General features: G+C 39.8%; 1 protein-coding gene across 11 annotated transcripts in view; it reads left to right on the forward strand.

Annotated features, from left to right (window-relative positions):
- Window positions 1-25,948, forward strand: part of LOC139630484 (cadherin-22) — a 220,045-nt gene that overhangs the window by 62,995 nt on the left and 131,102 nt on the right. For all 11 annotated transcript variants that reach the window (XM_071493972.1, XM_071493976.1, XM_071493971.1 and 8 more), the window contains one exon: window positions 11,423-11,698. The gene's annotated coding sequence lies outside the window, so the exon portion shown is untranslated. The remainder of the gene's footprint in view (window positions 1-11,422; window positions 11,699-25,948) is intronic.

A 25,948-nucleotide genomic window follows, 5' to 3' on the forward strand; every position in this document is an offset into this window, starting at 1 on the left:
GGCTGTATGCCTTGTTCTGGGTTTCAGAAATCCATCTGATGTTGTTTATTCTTCAATTTAAAAGAATTCTGTTATTATAGTTCTAATTATAGAGAAGTTTGTATGAATAAAAAAAATGAGAATAAATTTAAATCTCTCCATTAAATCTGTTGCCACACAGTGTGGACCTCTCTCAATCGATATTTTCTCCTTCCTATCAGTTCCAGGTGAGTGAGCATGGTAGTGGCATACTATTAGGTTATTACAAAAGCAAATCAGTCAGCAGAATTAATTTTCTTGAAAAATATGAGTCTGGCTAAAGGGAATTAATAACCATTGCGGAGCATGTAGATGCTGAATTTTCATCACTTTTCCCCAGCGATTTCAACATGTGTGCGGAAATCTGTCTGCTTTGATGATGGCTGGCTGTTGTTTATCCTGAGAAATGTTCTCTTCAGTGGGCATCACAATGAGGGGAAGTTTTCTAACATAAATTCTCTTGGAAGTATGATAAGCATGCTTTCTGCCAGAGGGGAAAAAGACATAAATATTCAGGTGCAAAATTTATACTTCAAGATATAATGTATGTTGTGTATTCATGAAAGACAATACTTAGACAGTGTGTATATCATTCTGCTACAGAAACCCGCTTTGCACCTTGCTGTTGTGTGGGGGGTTTGTGGGGGAGCATGCATGCGTACTGTAAACCATTTATGTGCGTGATCAAGATGAATGTCTTTATCTAACTTCTATTTACAAAGACAAGGGGTGATCAAGCATGGAGTTGTGATGTGTAGGGAGATGAAAGGCTTGTATGTTCTTCAGGGTGCAGTGGTGCTGAGAGTGACTGGAGAGCCGTGGACTGGCACAGGCAAAGCACAAAGTGTCTGCTTTAAAAAACATCTGAACCCTTCACAGAAGCTGTCCTCTGTTTTCAAAATTGCACAGTGGCAGCATGTTCTGGGCTTTAATTCTGAATCTTCATTTATTCAGCTGACAAGCACTGAAATCTGAAATGGGTGTTCAAAACACTGTTTAGAAAGTTCAGTATAGGTTCTCAACTGTCAGGTGATAATACTGTAAATATAGTCAGCAGTGCTTTTATTTTCTCATTTGCTTTCACTTTACACACCATGATATAACCGCTAGCTAATTTATCCCTAAACCCAGCCCTGCCTGACCGTTTTTATAAACCTAACACCCGGTCCAAAATGAACCCTGACCAACATAGTAAATATTTATAAACTTACACAGTATTGTCAGAATCACCTGAAGCTCAGTGGCTGTTTCACTGGTGTAATCACTCGATAACAAGTTCATTTTTAGCAGAAGGCTACTTTAATTAAAGGGCAGAGCTTGCACCACACTGTATTTTTCCAAAAGCAGTTGGGCATTGCAACTTTCAGAAAACTCAGATTTGTTGGGGACTATTTTAGTTGGGATTGAAACATACACATATTTGGTGGTGGTGAGTATTTACAGCAGCAGGACAGTGTATGTGGGTTCCCCTCAAACTACACTATTCCTATTTGTTCTAATGAGGGCACATTTCACCCACTGCAACAATGTTTACTTGTTAGTGGGCTCATTGTTGGTCTTGGTCATTGTCATTCTGTGACAGTAGGACATGAGTATTATGTGTATGTTCACTGCATTTATTTGACCACTCAAAAAAAAAAAAAACAGCAGTTCCAGGCTTGTGTAGAGGAAATATGCCAAAATATACAGAGAAATATAAACAAAGTCTATGAGACCAAAACAGCTTCACTTCTAATTTCCTGCACTGTGTTTAAAAAAAGAGTAGAATAATCTCATATCTTATCTGTGGAGGAAATAATTGAGGTCGATAGTGTAGTGTAGTCAACATTACCACTTCTGCAAGTGTCCTCACTTTTTCTAACTTCAAACACTGACTATCAGACCATGAAACAGAGTAGAAAGTACTGTACCTGAGGTTAAACCCATTAACCGAATGGGAATATTACTATGCGAGCTGCATAGGTAACTAATGTTTAGGCTCCGGGGATACTACACGGCTTTCTGATTAAATGTGCTCATGCGTTCTGTGCCTGTTTCGATCATACAGATGAGGGCTTACTTAGTAATAATGCAACACCATGCTCTTGCTGTTAGTGTGGATTGTGTGAGTGGGACAACAGCAAATTTGCATTCAACAGAGGCAGGTGTTGTCATATGCTTAACTTCACTTAATCACCTCTGCAGAGTCATGCAAAAATATTGCTTATGTCTGGATTAAAGAACGACACCTACTGTCCCCTGGAAACTAAAAAGGGACACTTTCTTCCTTCCTCACTTGTGGGAATTCTTTGTCTCTCGTGTTTCTTTCATTATAGTTGTTGCATATTTCCTGAACCCAGACACCTAAGTGGAGAAAGATTTAATGACTGCATTTACATACATGCAGTCTGTATTGATCTGCCTCAAATCCTACACAGTCAGCAGATTCGAAATTGCCACCATCAACATTAATGTCATAACATGCCAGTTTTAGAGACAGGCCTGTAATGGTGCCACAAACAATTTTAATAGCACACTTAGCTTTTAGCTATTGTGCATACAAAACAACCTACAGTGTTGTCATCAGGTCACAAGCGGTTATATGTGCATCCTATATGGTAGCATACAGATTTTTATTTGACTAGTTAAGTTTGTTGTGCTGCGCATAATTGATAAATTGCATGCTGGAAAAGAAAATGTCCACTGGTCAGTATGAAATTTTGCTGCTTTTGAAGTTGATTTTCCTTTCTTACCCCATAAAAATTTAAATATGTTATGGAGCCAAGCTCCCCTTAAAGCTTCAGAAAATCAAATTTATCACTACTCTGTGAGAATTAGAGTTTATGGCTAAGCCAATAGAGGTGAACCATGTCTGTAATTGCCATATAATACTGAAGCATGACTCGTTGGAAGTGAAATGTAAAAACTGCCTTGCCATCATTTTCTCTCTCATATATGTGATTTCATGCAAATGTTCTAAAGCCTTGGAAAAGGAGGTAATGGCTCAGTTTGTATAATGACTTTTTATGCCACATTTCACTCTTAGAGATAAGAGGTGGCCAACGCCTTTAACGCCTTAACATCACATAAAGGCTCAAATATTTACTGTACATTATGTATTAAAATATTTGATGCTGATGTACTGAATATTCAGTGTTTGTGATAGAAAAAAGTGGTTGAAGGCATTGATCTTCACTGAAGAGATAAATTACTGTTGTGCCATTGGTGCATTTTGAAAAAAAGGGGAGAAAGTTTCTAGAATGTTAGTTCTAGATGGTTTCAGTATGTTGGCAGGGTTTTGACATTACCCTACTTTGAATCTTTCACAGGCTGTTCTCAAAGCATCAAAGAATTAAACTGAAAAAACTAATCAGCAATGATTCATCACACAATAATGTCCCTGGTATGCAGGGTAGTCTGTAGACCTTGCTGTTAATAGACCTCACCGCTGCCAGTAGAAAAGACTATAATTATCAATGAAAACTTTTCACAGCAAGATCTGTGCACTACCTTATGTAAGGGTCGCTTCTGAAAAGACAAAACAGAAGAAATAGAAACAATCAGTTATCTTTACAATAATAAAATTCCATGTTGCTCCGTAATGCTGTGAGTGCTGTGTAAGTATCAGCAATGGAGACTCAGACTTGCCAAAAAAAAAAAAAAAGAAAAAAGATTTTACTCAGTTCCATTTAGGGCATTAAGCAGGAAACTATAATTTCATTTTGTGAATTAAGTGGCTGACCCTTTAATCTTACTCAAGGTCAGTAAACTGTAATGTCCTCACTTAAAGTGGTAAAGCTAAAACATTTTAAAGAACAGCAGCATGTACAAAAACTGCTCTAATTCTGTCTTCTGTGTATTTGTTATGGGAGCACCCTGTGCAGTGTGGCCGTTTAGTCAGTTGGGTACATTTAAAAAAAATCTCTCCATCTCTCCACTGGTCAATCTATCAGGTTGCCTGCTTGTGTCAGGCTGTCGGACTCGTGAATGACTGATGAACGTTTGAGGTGCGTAGAGAGGGAGGTGCTGCCAAGACAGACCCCTCTGTGACAAAGGCAGTAGTCTTGCACGTCAGTCAGAGCTCCCCGTGACCTTGTGTCACTTTAAACAGCTTCCCTGTAAGACAAGCAGCGGAGGCCCTCTCACCACAGCGGTCAGCAAGGAGGAGCCTGTTCTTACATTGGACTTTAAAGTCAGAGGGGAAGGGTTAATTGTCCTTCAAAACCCACAACATATTAAGCTATCCATCTACAAATCAGCCGCTCCTCCACCCATTTATTTAGCGCTAAATTCAAAATTATAATTATGGCTTTAGGCTACTACCCTAATAGCAGTAAATTAGCTGTCATAATTTAGTGGCTCCCTGTTGAAAAAGTCTTTAGCCAGAACAGGATTCGCCAGAATTTTATACATCACACGATTAGTTTTGATTGGATGAGAGACATTACATAAGCGCGTATAACATAAGCCCCATATGACTACTATAGGATTTGCTTTGTTTAGTTTGAGCAACAAATTTCCTCACACTTGCACTTGCTAATCATTTCTGCCTCCTCCAGGATAACTTACTTGACATTACCCACAGTGGAGGACAAGGTTTTGGATGTTTTTTTTTTTCCTTTATGATGTAGCTGTGATATGACATTTAAAGAATGAATACATCTAAAACAGAGGGTGAGACAAATGCAGAGGAAGAGCATGAGGCTTTTAGAACTACTTCTGATGTTAGTATTTCTGTGCAGTCAATGTTATCAGAGTCGAAGCTGGATGATCTTAAGTGCGGTCAGATACACTTTGACAATAAGCCAGAATTAACTGTCAGACACAACACCGGCTGCTATTGAGGGACGCAAAACAATGTTGCTTGGCAACCAGAAACAGTGGAGAATTTCTATTTTTCCAAACAAACCCAAAGAGTCCTTGCTTGAGAGTTCAAACAATGTTGCATTAAATGCAGAATGAAAGCAATGATAGACTGAATAACTCAGGGTAATGCTACAGCCTACTGGGGGAAATTGCCAAAGCTGTATGTAATGTTTCATATGTTACTCCTTATTATGCTTAGTTATATAGTCTACACTTGAAAAACACAAAGGACAGTTTAGACACTTTCCCTTGTGTTTAGTTAGCTTGAGGCCCTGGGTGGTCAGAGCACCACCCCACCCTCCCACCACGACACCCTGTAGACCCGCAGCACAGAGCAGCGTCCATCATTTTCTTTTGTAGATTAGATTTCAGAAAACTAACAGGATGCAAGTTTCAACTGCTCGCTTGGCTTCTCTTCATACGCTCACATCATCAGACACAAGCCATAAGAGACAATATGACAGCCTCATTTTCTCTCCCACACATTTGGAAACACACATTTCTGATATGATTTATGTTATGTTATCTTATGTTATGTTATGTTATGTCAATTGACCTATCAATAGATCGATTGAGCCAGTTTCATGGATGGATCCTCAGTGGTTAACTAACACTGTAATACTTTTATTGCTGAGGCCTTGATTAGTTACTAAAATATTTTTTGAGGAATTCATCTAAAAGACAAATAAAACTGTATGGCGTCTCAGATAAGCTGATGTACTTGACAGGCCTTGACCTGTGCTCCTTTTAGTATATTCAACAGTTACTCTTGAATTAATACATCAACATCTTTCACATTCAGGCTTAGTTTTGCTGTTTACTCGTGGGTTCAAAAATTAGCAAAAAGCCTTCCAACTTGCTGTGAAAACACAGTATTTACATAGAAGTACATGGAAGAACCAGGAGCAGCTGAAATTCAATATGAGTCTACTTAGAGTATATGTCTCTCCGATATAAATACCTAACAATATGCACAAGAATGATATAAGATTGTGGTAGAATATTGCTCTTTCTCCATTTATGAGCTGTGGATCTACACTAGAATTGTGTTATGAACACAAAATGTGGATATTTCCTCCTCACACATTCTGAAGAATGCTAACTCGTCAGTGAAATAGACGAGTGAGCAATAAATTTCCTTTGCGTTGCAAACAAGCCCTCCCCTTCACGCAGACATACACAATGTAATGCAATGCCTTGGTAATACTATATGACTAAAGAAACTCTCTTTGGGAAAATAACTGGATTTTACCCCTCAGTATAATGTCTCTGAGGGGTGTAGAGAAAGATTAATGTGGTAAATATGAGAGACTATTTTTAGGTCTCCTGGACTGCCTAGCATTGAGCAGCTACCAGTGTGTGGCAAACTAATATTAAAGCCTGATGAGGAGAATCATACTTTTCTCCTCATATTCAAGATGACTATGCAAATTCTTGATTGTTGCCCAGATTCTCTTGGTTTCAAACTGTGATGTTGTGCTTCAGTGTTGTTTAGGCAAAAGAATGGGGTAAAAGAGCTGCAGTGACGTAGAGTCTGCAGATAGTTTCAACTGGCAGGGTTTTCTTTGAAGGAGATCCTACTGCCTGCAGGAAGATAACATCAAATCAGCACAGATTATCAAGTCGTGGTGCTTTACAACCCCTGCTGGGGGACTGTGATCCAGCTGTGGGCAACGGGAGTCTCAGTGATATCTGAGAGTCTTTTCTACCCACATGCTACAGAAGATGAACAGAGCGATAGGAGCTGATAAACTTCAGATGTCTGTCAAATGGTGAGATAACTGGGCTCGCCTGCAGCACTGGGACAGTGCTGCTTGATATGAATTGTTGTGTTGATTTGTGTACATCAGTGTTTTCTTTCATATATAGGTGATAATGTTCTAAATCTCACTTTAAAGTGGGATTAAAAGAGAAAGAAAAAATCACAGCATTGCATATAACTACACAGGCACACATATGAAAGTATCACTGCTGTGTGGATACCTTGCATTTATATCCTTTGTTTAACATCTTGATGATTTAACAAGTTAAAAAATGATGAAGTGTATTTTTCAGTCTCTGTCTGTTGCCTTTGGGCTGTAAAACTACACAGCCCCTGTTAATTCTATGATATTTAAAAGCACTTGAGTGATTGTGAATTACAACTGTCACCACTTTGTTGTGTTGTACTGGCTCTGTTTGTCATTGTTGCAGTAAAATTATTGATAAAAACACTCAATAAATAAAGGTTTTATATGTGTTCCTTTGTTAGTACAAATAAGAATTTTATGTTTATCGTAAATGTGACAGGGATATAAACTAATTAACTTGTTTTTTTTATTGACATAACATAGCATGTGGTTGGTTTGCAAATCTTAGGTTGAGCTTTATGAAGGTTTTGAGAAAAAAAAAAAAAAGGCCAATAGATTGTTAGAATTGCAAATATAAATCATGAAAAACAGGTGAATGAGGAACAGACACAGCCAGTTGTGTGAAGTGAAAAGTTGCGTTTAGGAAGACCTGTCTCTTTTGCGAAAAGATACCGATAGGAAAAACATGTCTTAACCCAGAACTGCCATGCACTGAACCACCACGTTTAAATACACTGGAGAAAGTGACTGCAAGTAGAGGGTAGTGGCTTGAAATACACATAGTAAAACACAGGTGCTGCACTATTGATTTGGGCCTCTGGTTGCTCTTCTCTGATCTCTCGAAAGTGAGAAGGGTATGTCTGGCAGGTGTGTTGATTTTAACCTAGGGCCTGCAGCTCACTTTGACACAGCTAAGAAAACACTCCAGTACAACTATAGATAGATCTGATAGAATCTGATAAAGAGTAGGGTGAGACAGAACAGCTGCACTGAAGCTCTAGGTTGCTTTTGCTCTACTTTGTGTGAGCTTCACTGTTGTCTTTTAATCTATCATGATATCTGAGGTATTTACTAATGCTTGATAATTGCAGCCCTGCTTTTATGTTCTCAAGGGCTAAATTGCCTTTGTTGCCAGTGTGTGACTGATCGGTCTTATCTACCTCAGAATCTTGAAGTTTACTGCTGATTGAGCTTGTACAGTATTAAGACTTGATTAAAAATAATTAAATGTAAGTTTTCTCTCAGCTTAAGTGAGTAGGTAGCTGTTAGTTAGAATTCTGCCTCTGTTAAGGTGAGGTGTTTTGCGAATTGGTAACTCTTTATATTCATAATGTGTGTGTGTGTTGTTTAATGTATTTTTTATCCACCATGAAAACTTGCCTGCAGGGATAAATAAAGTTTATTGGATTGAATTAAATTTAATTGAAATGGCCCTGCAATGGCTCGAGTGAACCTTCAATGAGTCAAGCCCCAGCTAATTTGACACACAGCACAGACAGATCTTTATTAAATAAATAAATTAAAAAAAGTGACGGAGTTGGTGTGTAGTGTTGTGCTGTAAGGAAACATTATTGCTCATTTCTTAATCTTGGCAAGCTTTGTTTAACTTTTTGTTCTAAACATCCTAATAGTTCTTGGTCCTTTTTTCCAAACTGATGCTTACATTTATATATTTTATTTGTCTGTTTTTCTATTTCTTCCATTAACATATATCTATGCATTTTTTCAATAACTTGTCCTCTAACCAGCCACTGGCATGTGCTTTATAAACAGAGATTTTACTGAGGCTCTCTCAGACTGACCTCACCTGCCCTACAAACATGTATTATAAAGCACTCACTTTCTTTGTGTCATTTTTAAACAGAGACTTAAAAAGAGAATTTGAGAACTGTGAAAAGAGGAAGCACACTTGGGTGGCGAAGAAGTCACTGTTACAGTGCTGTGGATGGCTTCCCATGCCATCATAAGAGAAGAAATTCTGTTTGGTGGAGGGAGGTTGTGTGATTAACTGATGCAGTCCATGGTGCTGACATGGGATCAGCTTTCATTTAGCTCAGTCCTTCATTTGGAAACGAGGAGCTGTCTATTAGCACTGATTTGGAATCAGCTTTGAGGCAGCTCCGGCCTTCAGTCTCTCTGACTCATTTGGCAACAGCTTTAAAACAGCTCTGTCTTATGGTTAGTTGTTTTATAGTTGTCCGTGGTGCTGATTTGGGATCAGCTTTGCAGACAGACTTTCATACAGTTTCTCACAGTCTGCTGTTTGGAAGTGAGGAGCTGTCCATGGTTCTGATTTTGCACCAGCTTAAAAGCAGCTCTCTCTCCGATGGTCCCCCATTTGAAAATGAGGCATTGTCCATGGTGCTGATTCAGGATCAGCTTTGAAGCAAGACTCCCTCACAGTCTCTTACAGCCTGCTGTTTGGAAATTAGCATAGACTTTGCAGTCTGTGGGAATGAGAAGCTGTCCATCATGCTGATTTGGGATCAGCCTTAAAGCAGGTCCGTCTCACATTCTCTTACAGCCTGCTGTCTGGAAATTAGCATAGTCTGTGGGACTGAGGAGCCGTCTTAGATGCTGATTTGGGATCAGCTTTAGAGCAGCTGTCTCCTACACTCTTCCATTTGGAAATGATGAGTTGTCCTAATTTGGGCAAAGGGCCATAAACAGCAGCTCACAACGTCTTAACCTAGCTGCCAGTACAACACGGTGTGGCAGTTATGATATTGCAAGTAGCTACAGCTGTGCTGTACATGTAACCATGCCAAGTATATTAAATCAGCTGGGTTGGTTGAAATACAAACGGTATGAGGCAGCAACCTACAGTAATAGGCTGTTGATTTTAGAACACAAGGTTACAAACTCAAGGATACAATCATGTGTAATACACACATTTAAACAAGGCAGGAGAACTATTCTTTGTTGGGAGAAAATAGATTACTTGAGCAACCTTTAAGTGGTGCCTTCCTTTGTAGTCAGTTTGCACACTTGAGATAGAGCGTAGTACTGGTGGAGTATACTGGTAACACCACTGTTACCATCTGAGGACCTTGTATCCATGGCCCCTCATCTCTCTCTTTCATTTCCTTCCTCTCTCTCCTCCACACTGCCCTGTATTGATCTGTTGCTGGTTGTGTCTTACAGTACTATATCCACAGATATTTATGTTTGTAGCTGCTGGTCTCCGGTTCCCATTATAGGCTTGAGCGATAGGCTCGGGCAGTGTTTCAACACCTCGCTGCTGAGGAAAAATGTAATATTCAAGAGACATGCCCTTAGTCAGCACTTCCTCCCCCAGGAGCTGGCTATGTAAAATGACCAGGGACAGCAAATATACTGAAACGTGGTTGTAAAGGTTGAGCTACGAGGAAAAAAGATGATTGAAAGACAAAACCTTGGTTTAACCGCGACCATCAAATGAATTCAGTACTTGACTTATTAATCATATTATCGGTAGAAAAACAAGTCTCAAAAATCATGGAAACAGACAAAAGGTTTCAACAACAAGAAACAGTGGTTGCAGGATAAAACTGACCATCCAATAGCAACACAATGGACACTATGTCGTGGGTTCCAAAGTGCTGCTAAATGGCAAAGAGATTACCTCAGGAGTTCTTAAAAAAAGGTGATATTAATGCTCACAATCCTTCACAAGTTTCTACATTTGATTTTTTTGCCTGTGGGTTGAACTATTGATTTGTAACCTGCCAGTTGTGAAGCCCTCACCTGGGTTTAGGATGAGAACAAATATTCTATATCTTGTTCTCACTTCCTCTCTCTCTGTGCCCCTCTCTGACTCCCCCTGCCGCCTCCTCTTTCTCTGGTCTCTCTGCCTCCATTCAGCAGCTCAGCTCTCTGCGAACAGCCTCTGCACACTGGCTTTTAAAATCCTTGTTGGTACATCAGCTTCCTAACCTCCATAACCTTGCTGACTGAGCCTCTGAGAGACTCCTGCTGCTTGTGTGTAATCTCTCTCCCTCTCTTTGTCTCAGTCTCATTCCCTCTGTCACAATCTTGTCCCGTGTCCCTCACTGAATATTTTACAGGCGCACACACCCACCCACACACACACACACACACACACACACGCTCTGATTAGCAGGTGGACCACTTCAAGGAAGTCAACATACTTGACATTATCACCTTCTCAAATGACCAAAGAAAATTCATCTGAATACCACTTCAGGGCTTTATCACAGTCCATTGTGCTAAAGTATTTCTTCATTTCAGTTCACTGTTGTTTTCGACTGCTCATGCAGGTGATAAAAATAGTATTCAGTCTCTCCAGTGCAGGTGAAAGCCGTGGTGGTCCTTTTTTTCTCGTTATGCACTGGTGAGAAACAGTGATTTCCTTCACAACACTGCCCAGAAAATCCCAATTTCCACTTTTCTACGGACATTCCACTGAAAATAAAGTTGCATTATGGAGTTGAGGAATACAAGCGAGTAACAGAATAGAATTCAAGGCGGACAGTGGACTGAAACAATTTCTTTACTCATGCTTTAGATGCTTGTAGCTCTGACAGTTATGACTTTGGTTTATGAAATAATGGCTGTGATTATGGACAAATACACAATCCTCACGCCTTCATGCCAAAATCATCAGAGCTCAGAGTTGAAGCACACATAACTCTCTCTTTCTCTCTCTCTCTCTCTTTGTCTCTATGTCTCTCTCTCTCTCTCCCTCCCTTCCGCCCCTTCGTTTGTAGGTTCCCTCCATCACCACCAGGGGCTTTCCACACCGCGCCGTGCCGACAGCGGCTTGCTTGGCCGTCTCCTCCGCCTGCACTTATCGGAACGGAGACTCCAGACGCGTAGCGCGGTGGCAGACAGGGCGCACAGAGCGTCTGTCCCTCCGATTTCCATCGCACCGGGGATCCTATACCTTTCATTCCGGGAGAAAGCGGCAAGTTGAGCACTCGTCGCCGCCTCCGTCTGCAACTTGGCACGGCAAAGGCATTTGTTCCCGACACAGGATGACAAAGGTAGGACTTTCGGCAGGGGGGGTTGTCTTAATTGAATGAGAAAGTTCACTGTTGCAGTGGTTTCGTCTTGTAACGTACAACTCCACTGGACTTCCCCTCCGACACCGCGCTGTGGGAGTTCTCAGTGCACTGCAATAGAGGGAAATTGCATAAATGCATACACAGTGATTTTTGTGTGCTTGTATTTGTGAGCGTTATGTGCACCAGGAGACAGAATGGTGGCTTTTGCGTTTTGCTGAACCCCTTTCCATCTTTACTCAGAGGCCGAGCATCAGCACCTAACTTGTTGCCACTTGGAGCACAATTAACGGCGGCTCTAGTGCAGCCGTGACGAGCGCAGCGCAGGAGACCAGGCGTCAATCCGACCCTTTCAAATCGTCTCGATAGTAAACGGGCTAATTGTAACGATTTTACAGTGAAGCAGGGAATTGTGTCCGACGGGTTACACACGCCGTGGCACGGCTGCACGTCGATAATTGCGTCACATAGATTTAGTGTAACAGAATTTTAGTCAAATCTCCGGCAGAAAGACTGGGCATCAGGAGTGCCGTGCGCATGCTTTTCGTGTGGCCTGGATGTGCAAATTTCAATTCTCCTGTGTAATGAATTTGTAGCCACCTGCAATCAAGAGTAGAAATATGTGTAAAAAAAAAAAAAAAATGCAGGTCAGCCTCATAGTAGCAGCAGTTTCATAAATGAAACAACAAGGGTGTAAAGTGATTGAACGCTCCTCCTGCACAGTGGGATGCGTTTCCCAAGGACTGCAGCCACTTGATGCGCCAACAGGATGCATTTGGAAGTTGGATGTGTGCCACTGTGCACTAAAGCCATGCTGCTGAATGACTGAATGCAGACCTAAAAGCACACTACCCTCAAAACAGTTTTTATCTGGAAACTGTGCTGTAATCTTTCATAGATACACTTGTTGTAGATTAAAGTCATTACAGAGAATAATAGGTACAGATAACAGTCGGTTCTTTCTCTCTTTTTTTAATTATGTGAATCTCTGCTGTGCACACATTCGTATTAACACAAAATTTCCTCTAGTTGCATATATTTCATATTTTTATTATTTTTAATCTTCTCATGGATCTAATGGATCATCACAGAACAATGTCAACACAAAGTCCACATTTTGTGCAACATGCGTTTCTCACAGCAGTTACTGTTTGTTTGATTCTCGTTCTCAACAACCTTTCATTCTGCTTTGTTGCCTACGATTTCTTTTAAATTGATTAATGTATCTCAACCGTCCCAAATTATTTGTAGATGTGACATTTAGATTCACTTGACTATCATCTGACATTTGTTTAGCTCATTCAACAGTCACTGATGTCACTCCTGCTCTTATTATAGAGAGAAAGCCTCGTTGTGCTGTGATTTAGCTTTCTGTATTCTCAGAGACAGCGCACTGCCACACTTAGATCGCAACTACAAGATTGATCAGATTCTTTCTATCCCAACTTAATATTTGTTTTGTTTGGAGGCAGACCCTTCATCTCTGTGGTAGCTGGATGAAATACAACCTATTCCCGACAGGAGGACTTGTGTGTACGTGTGTGTGTACGTGCGCTTTATATTGCAGAATATGATTTGTGACCGTGGGGTTACAGTACACTTTAAGCTTGGATATTACTGAGTGACCTTGGCTGAGGTTAGAAATGCTCAAGTTTACTCCTTTAGGGTGTCTGCATTGTTGACCGTGTGTATCGGCGTGTACGTGCATGCACATGTGCCTGCATGTGTATGTGTGAGTACATGGGAGCTGTGTGTGTTTGTGAGAGTGCAGACATGCCTCCTTTCACCATTTATCCTCAGCTAATTGGTGTTTGGGAAGGTGAGAGAAATGCCTCTTCTCCCAATAACTAATCAATGACTTTAATTTTTCAATTAGATGCTGATCTGTACAGGAATCGGTCAAAGAGGCAGGACCTCTGGGTGGGGACCACGACCTGTATTGACCCCGTGTTCGGAAAATTGATTTTGCAGGTCACAATATAGGATGAAAATTGGTTGGTGTAGAGATCAGCAAAACCTAAGGCACATTTAAGGCATAATTAATTCCTTATAGTTCTCTATAGCATTAAATCCCCTACAGAATGTATTGTTCATAGTGTAGCCTCTGCCATGCTGAAATAAATGTTCCATGTCGAGTCACTTGACTCTAACATTGTACAAATGCGTATGAGTATGGTAAAGAGTATGGTGGTCATTATTATTGTAATTACTTCTTTATTTAGCAAAGCCCTCTTATGCACGCCTCTATCATCGCGCAGTAGACACTGCGGATTTTGTGAGAAAGCTTTATAAACCTGTTTTAAGATCAGCTGATTGATAGATATGTAGGGACACACATATGTGCGCACATTCAAAACACACATCTCTTAGCTGGTAGGTGATACTGAAAATAAAACCTTTTCTCTGCAATGAAAAAAGGGGGAAAGGAACACATTTGGAGTCTTACTGCCCATTACAGACATGTATCTGCGTTGTATCCAGGACTCCTCATTTATTCAGCCGGTGGTCTAACCAGCGTGTACATTACAAGGGCCATGTAGCAGTAACCCAGATGGCAGAATGGGCTGATTGTGATTTATGTACCAAAAGTGAATGCATTACTGTGAGCTTCTGGAGTCAGTGCCAATTCCAGGCAGACATTTTCACACATTTTCAACACACATACACACACATGCACACACACACATACACACACACACATGCACACACACAGGGAAATTTTAGGCATAAGACACACACCCACACACACACCCACACACAACACACACACAACATAGATACACACAAATCATACATACACAAAGGCAGAAGTTTACTTAGATACACAACTTTGTCATTACTGATGTATTTACATACAGTAAAAGTTATATCGCTCGCTCTATCACTCTGTTTGCTCGGCCCCCCCCTCTTTTTTTATTTCTGACATTCTTTCTCTTTGTCTCTCACTCTCTCACACACACAGCGCTCCTGAAAAATCATTTAGATGAAGCAGTCCACCGTTGTGAGACATTGATTACCGTTTACCAAGCTGGAGCATAAATGTAGTGTTAAAGGCGAGATGGCTTGGATAAACAGAGGGAGAGAGGGAGGAGAAAAATAGCAAACAGAGAGAGAGCAAGAAAAGGAGAGAGAGAAAGAGGCTGCTAGATGGCAGTAAAGATGACAGACACAGGGCTAAACCAGACAATCTTCACGGCCAACAGAGGGGAGCGATTAGGCCAACTAACTGATCTGGACCTGTGGTTAGATGCCTGGTTCATTCTCAGCAAGCTTAATATACACACACACACACCTCCAAATACACACACTCACACTCCCCACCGCTCACACCTGCTGTCTTGACGCCAGTCAGGGACGCTCAGCCCTTAGTCACTTCATTACCCCCTCCAGGCAGGGACTGCATCAACCATATTAACTCTTAAGCTCTGTGATGGAATCAGTAGGTAGGAGGAGACAGAGAGCTGAGGGCGGTGGACAGGCCCCGTGCTTGATTTTCTATGCCCTGTTTGCCCCTGATCTCAAGGGGAGGGTTACAGGCAACACTGTGATCAAACAATTTTAGAGTACTGTGGCTTTGCTGAGGAAACTCGGCTAGTTTTTTGATGCTTTAACTTGTGATGAAGCAGGCTGCTAATACAGTTTCTTGTCATTGTTGCAGCTAAGAGATTAAATTGCTATGAGAATGTTTTGGAACAATGTTACAAGTACCTGTCCTGGAGTCTGCTATGCAGTATCGTCATAATGATTGTCATCATGTTTAATTCAATTCAATACAGTTTTATTTGTCGGTGCTAAATCATAACACGCATTATTGCTAGGCACTTAACATGGTAAGCTCAAGCCATGACCTTACAATATTACTGAGAGAAATCCAGTTTCCACAATAAGCAAACACGTAGAGACAGAGGGGAGGAAAAACTCCCTTTTAACAGGAAGGAACCTCCAATAGAGTCATTTAAGTTAAAAAGAACAGTTTGCCATTTTCGTAAATAAGCTTGCATTTGCGTTCTTGTCAAGAGAAGATTTATACTACTCTCATGTCTGTGCTAAATATAAAGCTACAGTCAAAAGGCAGCAAGCTTAGCCTAGCCTAGCTTAGTGTAAAGAGTTGAAGTAGAGGCTAACAGCTGGCCTGGCTCTCTCCAAAATTCAAAATTATGTTAGTTTGTTGTTATTTTATACTGTGTAAAAAAAATCTGCAAAGTTTAAACACACACGATAAAAGCCAATTTCTGCTATTTTTCCGTCCATTTAGACAGTTCAGTCATAAACACGTTGATACTAATAAATGACCACTATAAAAAATTGCATTGCACTGGCTAGATTCACATCTTTAAAGGTTACAGGCACCATAATACTGTAATTCCCAACGCAACTAAAACGATAAAGGACAAAGCAACAAGAGGAGAATGTGGATGCGAACAAGATTCAGACAGCTGCTGAGTCCATCTTTCCTTGTGATGCAGTGAAATCTGTTGATATGGAATCAGTCTCTTCAGCTATTTGAAGCCAGAGAAGTAATATTATTAATGGAGAGTTCAAACTAAATCTAAATACATGCATGCGTATGTACAGTACTAATGAAAGGGCCTGTGGGCAGTGAATTGAAGACGAGACTTTTAAGCAGATTAATGCTGAGATATGAAAATAATTTTAAGTGCTTCATTATAAAATTATATTCAGGTTAAAATAAACATGAAATCCTTTTTTTAGTCTTGACATTCAGGCTCTTATTAGCACGAGAAGCTTTGTTGCCCTCATTCTTAGCATTGCACTTGAACATCCTTATGCCGCTGATTGAGGATCAGAGGATGAGCATAATTATGTGGATTTTCGTGATGCTTTTAAATCAAGATCACCCCTTTTTTCCCCCATTTCCTGTGCTTCAGAAGCTTGCAGCCTTGTTTAAAGCTGCAAATAAAATGAGTCATCCTGATTGCAGAATTTCACATATTGCACTTTACGATACAGTACATTGTTGATGGTTGAAGGAAGGTACTTTATGTTCATTTCTCCTAGTGTGCTGTTTGTTTGTCTTGTCTTTTGACCTTATGGGCATGATTTCCTGGAGGCAGGAGTCCATCTCTAGTGATGGGATCCAGGTAGTCAGTCTGCCTTCTGTAGCTAGTCTGCTGGTCTAGGTTTGTGCGTCTTGCACTGGAGTGGGAAGAACAACGGATTTGTAAACAGGCAGTTCTTCACCTGGATGTCACGGTTCACAAAGACTCTTCCTCTGAGTTTGGCATAACCCCACCGGCAGAGCTTATGCGGTGGTGTATTTCTGCATCAGTGTCGGCTTTGGATGGATGAAGGCTGCCAAGGTACGGAAACTCATCCACATTTTTGAGGCTGAAATACTTGATGTGTATTGAGACACGCAAACGCTGTGAATCACCACACGCATACATGCTCATGCACACATGTCCACACAAATCCGTGCACAGATATAAGGGGATTTTTTTTGCATGCTAAGGAGATTGAAATGAACAAGGGATTAGAGGTGATGTGAAGAAGAATAAGTTATTATCATATTGTTTTGTTTGCTCTTCTTCAGATTTATGCATGCAGCCCAGTGTGAGAGGAGGCTTTGGGGTCATTTTAATAAGTAAACAGTCTACATTCAGAAGTAGTTAATTTTATTTCCTGCTTGGCAAGTGCCTGTAATGCCACTAAATATGAGTTTCATTCTGTTTGACAGGGGAAGCTCATGTTTTTCCAGCTCTTGTCTCATCTCCGATTATCTACTGGCAGTATAAGGTGACATTTTTGCAGACTGAAGATGCTCATTGACATCGAGTGTCCCTGAAATTAGATTTATGATGGGCTGTCAGTTTCAAAGACTAGCAGAGTGACTCAGGTACAGTCATAATGGAAAGGACCTATCTCTCAGTAGTTTAGATTGCCTCCAAACTAAACCCTGTTTATTCAAATGAGCTTTAACTTGGTTCAGTAAGTTAAAAGCCAGATCTTTAACCTTTGTGACTAAAAATACATATATTCATATATTTTTTTAAAAATTGTAACTTTATATTTCCTTTAGTTTTTATATAGAATGTTTCCCATTTCAACAATTGTTTTAAATTCAGCCAGCAAACACACAAGACACAAAAGGCATTGTGGCTCAGTAGTTGTAATCAGAATTGAGGCTCAGAGCAAGAGGGATCCACACTCATGGGTTTCCTCCAGCTGTCCCAATAACCTGCCATAGTTGGAATGCATGCATGTTAGACTGACTAACTGGAGACTGCAGATTGTCCATAAATGTGAATGTGACTGTCTGTGTCAGTGCATCTGTGAGCTGGCAACTTGTCAGGGGTATTTTACTGCCTTCTGTACAATCTACGCTGGGACAGGCTCCAGCACCTTGTGACCCAGAGTAGGAATAAACGGATAAGACTATGGATGCAGAGGAAACATCAATACACAATTTGTGTATTTGTCAAAATTACCCTCCAAAGCTTTCATTCAGTGTCTGGTTATACAGCCTAGCAACAGACAGTTGGTTCCTGTGAGTGACTAATATAGGCTTTGGCTACTTTTCTTTGTCTTTGTCCTCCTCTTTATCTCTCTCTTGCTCTTTCTCATCTCTTTCTGGCAGGATTTTAATCTTGTCACTGATGAATAACTCTAGCATAATGATATTTGGTATGTAATGCGGAACTGACTGCTAAAAAAAACATGGGGGTTTTTGTTTTTGTCTGGTTTGTCAGAAGGTACAGTATCTATCAGGTCTAATATGCAACAATTAAAAAAAAAAAGGGCAAACATGCAGCAAGTCTTAGCTTTCATATTGTTTATGTGAAACAAAACGGGCATTACTGTATAATACACCAAACATGTTATAATATTGCAAAGCTCTCAGTTGTTGTATAGACTACAACAGTAGTTCTTTCCCCTTTCTGCTTTGTAGCTTTAAACTTGTGAGGTGATGATTAGTACTGGCAACATAATTATAAGTTTGCACAACATAGAACTCAAAGAGTTACAATGTAAAACGGACTCTTGCGCTGTTATTATTTATATCACCTATATTGTACATTGTATCTGGAGTGACAGAGAACAGCAGGTGTGTTGATAAGTGGCAGCTCTATGAAATGTGCCTGCAGTCTTCATGGATATCACTTCCTCCAAGCAAAGTAATAACTCTTATTACAGCCCTTTTAGGGACTCCTCAGGACTCGGACTAAGTTGTTTTCCAGTGTGATGCATTTGGCACCTTGCAGAGGCATGATAAACACATCTTTAAATAATTGTGGTTAAAGTGATAGTGAGCTTTTTGGAGCAAGTCTCTGTCAGGCATGAGAAAATGATCCCTTTATAAAGTATGATGAGATTCAAAAATTACAAGTGTGATTGTGCAGTAGAATTTGCGCCTATTGGAAAGGGGTGGATGATTGAATAGTTTAGATATGAGTGCATGGTATGATGGTTTTATAACATAGTCCTTGATGCTCTTTCCTCTGACTGCCACCCAACAGCACACATACACAAACACCAAAAAGCATCCAAATTTTTAACTTTTCATGTGTTTGCTGAATTATGTATTGAGAACACACTCTTGGGGATACAGTCTTACTAATGGTATTAGCTTTTGCTGGGTAAAGCATGTTTACACACATTTGTGGGAAAAAAAAACACACATCAACATGCACAGAGCTAAGTGCATGGACACACACACACACACACACACACACACACACACACACCGATACATCGTTCATATTTAGAGTAATGCAGCTTGCCTCTTTGCTGAAAGGTTCAAAGTTGTCTTCCCTTGTGAGAACATTTCCTGCTTCAAATTTGGGAACTTCAGCGTGCACTGGCCAACTAGTTTCAGCTGTAACTTTGTTTCAAACAAATATTCATGGCGTCAGAGGGCATGAATATGTAAGGAAATCTCAATGGTCATCAATATAACTACTCATTTAAAAAAAATGAGGAGTTCGTCATTCGTAGACCCCTTAGGCTTCTCTATGATGCTACCAACATACACTGAGGTCCGACCGCTTCAGTAATGACCCTGCATCACAGATTATGGTCAGGAATCCATCAATTGAGCTATCTGTGCTGGACAACAAAGCCCTCAGCTCAACGTCCCAGACAAATTGCTGATAATGTTGAGTTATAGCTCATTTTCCCTTTCAGTAGGGAAAGCCCAATCTCCACAATACCTCATAATGGAACAGAATTTAATAGTAACCCCCAGAAATGTAGCCAAGAGGGTATGAAAAAAGCTGTATTGTTAAGAAGTCATGAAACTTTGACATAATCCTCATGGCTCCCTTGGAGGCAGACAATGAGAAACTTGCACAAGACTCAAATATCACTTACTCAGTGGGATCTCAGTGCTCTAATTGTGCTGTGAACGTCTGGTGTCTCAAGTGACTGTCAAAATCAATACTGCACGAGCTGGCTGAAATGTCACCAAAATTAGATTCAATTAATGGAAACTCATGTGTAATGTAGAGGATTTTGGCAGTTTTTGCATTCGGGTCACTGTAATTGGATATGTTGTATACGGTCCTTTTGCCTTTTCCTCACTCAAGGGCTTTGAGGAAAAATGTTCAGCCATTGCATTTGGAAATTTTGTCCATAGTTATGTGTTGTATAACAATATAGCAGAGATTATAAAATTGCTTTCCTTTCTATTGTCTCCTGTTCTGTCTGTCTCTGCATTCTTTGTCTCATTCCCCATCCTTTTCTGGTTCTCTGTATCTCTCTCTACATTATCTCTAACTTGCTTTGTGATTCTTCTGCAGTTCTCCATCTTTTTTCCCTCTGTCTGTATCTGTGGTGACTCACTCGGTAGAACTGTGGCTTTGCACCAAGAAAAGTTTCATTGTGCCATCCGGCCTAGTTCTTTCTGTGTGGATTGTGCATGTTCTCACCATATGTGATCATGCTAATACATGCTGGGATAGGTTCCGGCACCACAAACTGTGAACAGTATGACCTCCTCAAAAAATGGATGGACAGAGGATGTGTCTGCTTCTTTGTCTTGGTTCTTTTGGTCTCTCGGAACAATATGCAACATTTCCAACATTTCCAACATCCTCAGCTCTGCTGAGCCCAGACAGTCATTTGTCTGCTTAATGGTCGCTGGTGCCACTCTGAGTCATAGTGATGACATATTAAGGTTTATTCCACTGTCCAATTTAAGCCCTGGTGAAAGTGAGTGTAGCTCACAGTTCCTTATTCCCTTTATCCACTGCAGGTTTCATCCGCTTTCTGACCTTCCAGACACTAAAAATGTAAAAGTCCCACCAGCTTTGCGTGCCTATATGTAGCTTTGCTCTCTGGAGAAAAAAGCTCTCCACAAAGCAAAACATAACCAAGAAAATTTAGCACCAATATCAACACTTTAAGATTATTAGGGGTTAAGAGCTGTAATTATAGCAATCACTTCTAGTTTCTTGGTACATTTTTATGTGCTTAACATTTAATTTCCATTTTTTTGGGAAATTAGCATAGAATGTCATAAACTATAGTCATGCATTACCCTGTTTCAAAGTAGCAGATTTAAATGTGGTCAGAATCTGATACATTTCAGTATAGTTGGTATGTAGTTAGTACTGTTCAGGGTTGGACCACACAGATTGGTCATCTGGTTCCGTCATCTGTCATTTCACAGATTTCATGTGCTTGTATCTAAATAGCTAAATTAGTATACTCATTTAAAAATGTTTAGCATTTGTGGCCTGCTGTAGTTTTTCTTTTCTTTTTTTTTTCTTTTTATTAATTTTTCCTACAGTTACTACAGTCAAAAACATGCGCGGACAAACTTTAAATGGTCTGATCTATCAGCAGTTTATATAGGAAGAGATGGTACAAATGTGACAGCTGCTGTGTCATGCTGCCAGATGTTGTACTTATAACATAATATAATAATAACATTGCACTTATAATAAAAGGTAGTCTGGCACTGAAAATAGCATGGATTTGACTCATGAGCTTCATCTGTTCAACTAATTTTACAAATTCAAAATAATTTAAGGAAGATGTCTACAGTAAGGTGTATGAAATAAGCAACCTTTTACAGTCCAGTTCACTTTTTTCTGCTGACAGTATCACTTGTGTTATAACGCTGGATTAAATCAGTCATTAAGCTATACACTGCACTATAAGGTGGCTCTCCTGTCACTAATCCAGATGTAATGTGTAAAAGGCTGCGTATTGATGTGTAGTTCAGATGTGAAGATTTTAGAATTAGTCATTGCATAAGCAAGCCATTTCCTCTAAATGGCTTGAAAGTTAATTATTTTACTATTCGTAAAGGACAAAAATATTTATAATACCAGAGTCGATCTTGAATGTTCCACCAGGCAGAAAAGATGGAAAGAGGGAAGTATGTGGATCCAGTATAAGAGGGCATGAAATAGGGAAATAAGCTGACAATAAACCAGTAAACTAATTTATTCATTAAACTAACTGGATTCCTCACAGAAAAAATGAAGAAGAAAGAGAGGTGATAAAAGGAAAGGATGACATTAGAAAATGCAGAATGTGTGTTTTTTGTGTGGGTTTGTTTGACTGTTTAATATATTCCTAATTTCCCCATTAATGCTTGCTTTGGGACTTCCTGCAGTATTTGAAAAAATATGTTAAGAACCCAATTTTCAATTGAAAGAACATTTCGAAGAGAAGTTTAAACACCAGCACCCGCTGCTCTGGGAGCAATGGCTTCTTTTCTTGTACTTTCTTACCTTGCATAATTGTCTGCTTTTAAAAAAGCTGCAAATAAAGAAAGACTATATAATTACAGACTGTTAAATTAACATGTGTTTTTGTCCTTATGATGATCAAATGGGGGATGATGTGGCGATACTTAGCAGCAAAGTCTGCAAGTTCCAGGTTGACTACTCTGTTCAACTGTGCAACTATAAAGTTGCTGAAAAATGAAACTAATATCTTGAAGACTGTGAGCTTCAAGGTCACAGTCACCCAAACTGTGTACTGGCACTTCTATTCTTAGAAGCTGTAAAAACAAAGCAGAGAGGAGTGAAAGACACAGGCAACAATGTCAGTATCAGATTGGATCATGTACTGCATGACACCCTCAAGAGTATGTTCCTTCCCAGATTTGCAATCCTGCAAAAACTTAAATCTCTCAGAGGCTCAGCCAACAAAGTTAGTAAGGTTACAAAGCAGATCTGCCAAGATGGTTTGGAAAGTTCCCTCTCCAGTGAGCTGAGGCTCTTTTCACAGCGAAGTGTTGACTAGACTCTAAAACATAGATAAGTTAAGCTTTTAGATGACGATTCATGGCAGTCTGACTTTGAAAAATCTTTGAGCAGCCGCCGTGGTTGTGCCATTTTGAGCGGGGATGTACTCCCCTAGAACACAGCCTCAGTGGTATTCACTCCATATAAAGTACATTGCACTTCGGCTGTATTTATATTAGGTGATTTGAAAACACCAGTTACCTGAAAAGCATACAATACAATAATTAAATAAAGGAGTGCGTGTGAATGTGTCATGCTCTCTATTGGCCTCTTGAACTGGATGATGGTCGGCTGGATATTAAAGAAGTGAGTGACACAATCTGTGGGGTTTGCAACCCCAGCAGTTGAATCCTAATTGCAGAACAGCAGTGCAGTCTCCAATTTCGTGCACAGTGCATGTATTTTTATTACAACACGAGTGCTCATTTAACACAATTTTGGGAGACCAGAATCACATCTGAATGAGCAAGTGCATATGCCTCTGACAGCACCAGTGATTATGACTGTACCAGCTTAATTCACTGAACATCCACAAGAAATTACAAGCTTCAGTGGTTTATGTGGTGTAAGTGTTTGGGCGTTTTTATGTATTGTTTACACATTACTGAATTTGCTGTATCACATTATCTGTCTCAGAGAATTTATGATACGAAAATGTCACATCTGTTTTTAATGGTGCACAGCTGCATGCACACATATCAGTAATCCGGGGACACGCCGGGATTTGTACTGATAATACATATCTCTGCAAAGATTAAACTACTATGTGTGCATGTGGCAGTGTGTGTTGTGTGTGTGTGTCTGCGTGCACACTAGAGTTACAACAGTTCTGGGCCTGTGTCTCCTCTTTGTTTCTGCAGCATAATGGGCTTTGTAAGATAATACCCAAGAGACATAACAATACTTCTGAGCTAGGGGATTGTGAAGCCGTCCCAGTTCGCAGCACCGCTTTGGCTCTGAGCTTCAGCTATGATTGGAAAACCAGCAAAACCTGGATTTACCGGCAAATGATATTAATCGCTGCTGTGGTCCTCTTCACTTCATCATCTCCTCTCTTTTCAATCACTTTGTTCTCAGTTTCTAAGCTATTTTGTCTGTACCTTACAATTCACTCCTACAGTGACACTCAATGTCAAAATAGGTTCATCCTCTGCAATGTTTTTCTTTATTGCAGCAGTAAAGAGGGACATTGGCAGAATTCAGCTTTCAACTAGAAGTAACCAGTTTACTATTGTTGAAACCTTGATAGGCTTAGTAGCAAATGCAAAAAAGGAAAAATAACACTGCAAAACACAATTAACAATAAAAATGCCAATCTGCCATTTCAAATCTAAACAAAACCTTCTTAAGCCCTCTTAAATTTCACCATGATTGGTGTGAAAGTACAGTATATCAGTCTTTATGTAACCAGTCTTTGGCGAACATTCCTATATGTTAAATTGGTTGCACTTGTATCGTGCTTTTCTAGTCTTAGAGACCACTCAAAGTGCTTTACAATACATCCCACATTCACACACACAATCACACATCGTTCCCACTCAGCCACTGATAGAACAGCCATCAGGGGCAATTTGAGGTTCAGTATCTTGCCCAAGGGCACTTCGACACTGCTAGGAATTGAACTACCAACCCTCTGATTCGTGGCTGCCCTTGAAAGATATTGACAGAGAAATACAAAACTGAAAACAACCAGGTGAATCTTATGGCCTGCAATTTCGGCAGTTTGTGTCCCTGTTAGTTTATTGGTGTGAACATATTTTCAGATCGACAGTTTTGTATTATAGCAATCTAAAAAAGGTTTGTGCTTTTCCACTGCAGCATCAGTCAATTTTTGAGTTAAAATGTTCTGTTTGTCACTGTGTTGAACATAAAACATTGACAAAATGATGTAACTATTGAATGTGAATCCTTTCCTATCTATGTTTGTACTATTTTTGGACTATTATTTGGTGTTACATTTTATTTGAATTAAGCAATGTTGACTTAAAATTACACAATTAAATCACACACAGTACCACACAAAAATGCTAATATTTCAGAAAAGGAATTTACCTAACAAACATTTCATTTCACATTACTGTTTTGCTATCTGAATTACTTCCCTTTTATTCATTGATAGTTTTATCTTTTAAAATAGAGGTAAAGACTCATTTTTAACAAATACATGTTAGATATAACAGTGAAACTCACCACAAACAACTGGAGGTATAAATGATGACTTTGACAGCAGGATGTATCAGACTCCCCTGGTAATTGCTTTGATATGAGACACGTTGCACTATAGAAGACATTGAAATAGATAGCCTAATTCTTTTTTGTGAGCGATGCACTGTTTAATAGAGATCTATCAAGTGAGATGGGGTATTGCACTGTAACTCTGCAGCACCTGTGTTTATTTATTGCCCTAGCTTGATGCCTCTAGAGAGGCTGTAATAGAACTGATAAACCGGACAATTATGCTCGGAGCTCCTTTAGCTTGTATTGATAAGGACGTTTGGCACTAAAACTAAAGTGTCTGGCCTTCATTTCTCATGACAGGTCATAGTTTGATATGCCCCACAATCTTATGGCAGTTAATTTTACACCTAGCCAGTCACTTTCTCAGCCAGTCAGTTTGCTTATCCAGCCAATTAGGATATTGAAGAGGCAGGAAAAGAAAGGTGAGATTATTAACCAACCAATCTATTAGCTGTCCAGTTCATTTTTACTTCTTTGTGTATCAAGCCTGCTGTACATTCATCATTTTTTTTAATAATTCAGCCATACAGCCTTCCCCTCCTTCATTCACCAATCCAACAATCTACCTCTAAATCCACTGCCCACCAGTGGCTTATTGGCCAACATTGCCATTGTTTTGTTTTGCTTTGAATCAGTCCTTTCAGGTTTACTAATTCTGTCAACCAGATAAGCATTTTATTTTGCTTCAGAAGTCTCAGGAGTGCAAAACCCTCCCCCATTTTTCCAACTCAGGCATACTACATGTCTGTTTCAATCCAGTGTTCAACAACAA

Source organism: Trachinotus anak, unplaced genomic scaffold (genome assembly GCF_046630095.1).
Source record: "Trachinotus anak isolate AG129_WGS33_773 ecotype Australia unplaced genomic scaffold, CSIRO_AGI_Tana_v1 ptg000013l, whole genome shotgun sequence".
In the NCBI taxonomy this organism is placed as follows: domain Eukaryota; kingdom Metazoa; phylum Chordata; class Actinopteri; order Carangiformes; family Carangidae; genus Trachinotus; species Trachinotus anak.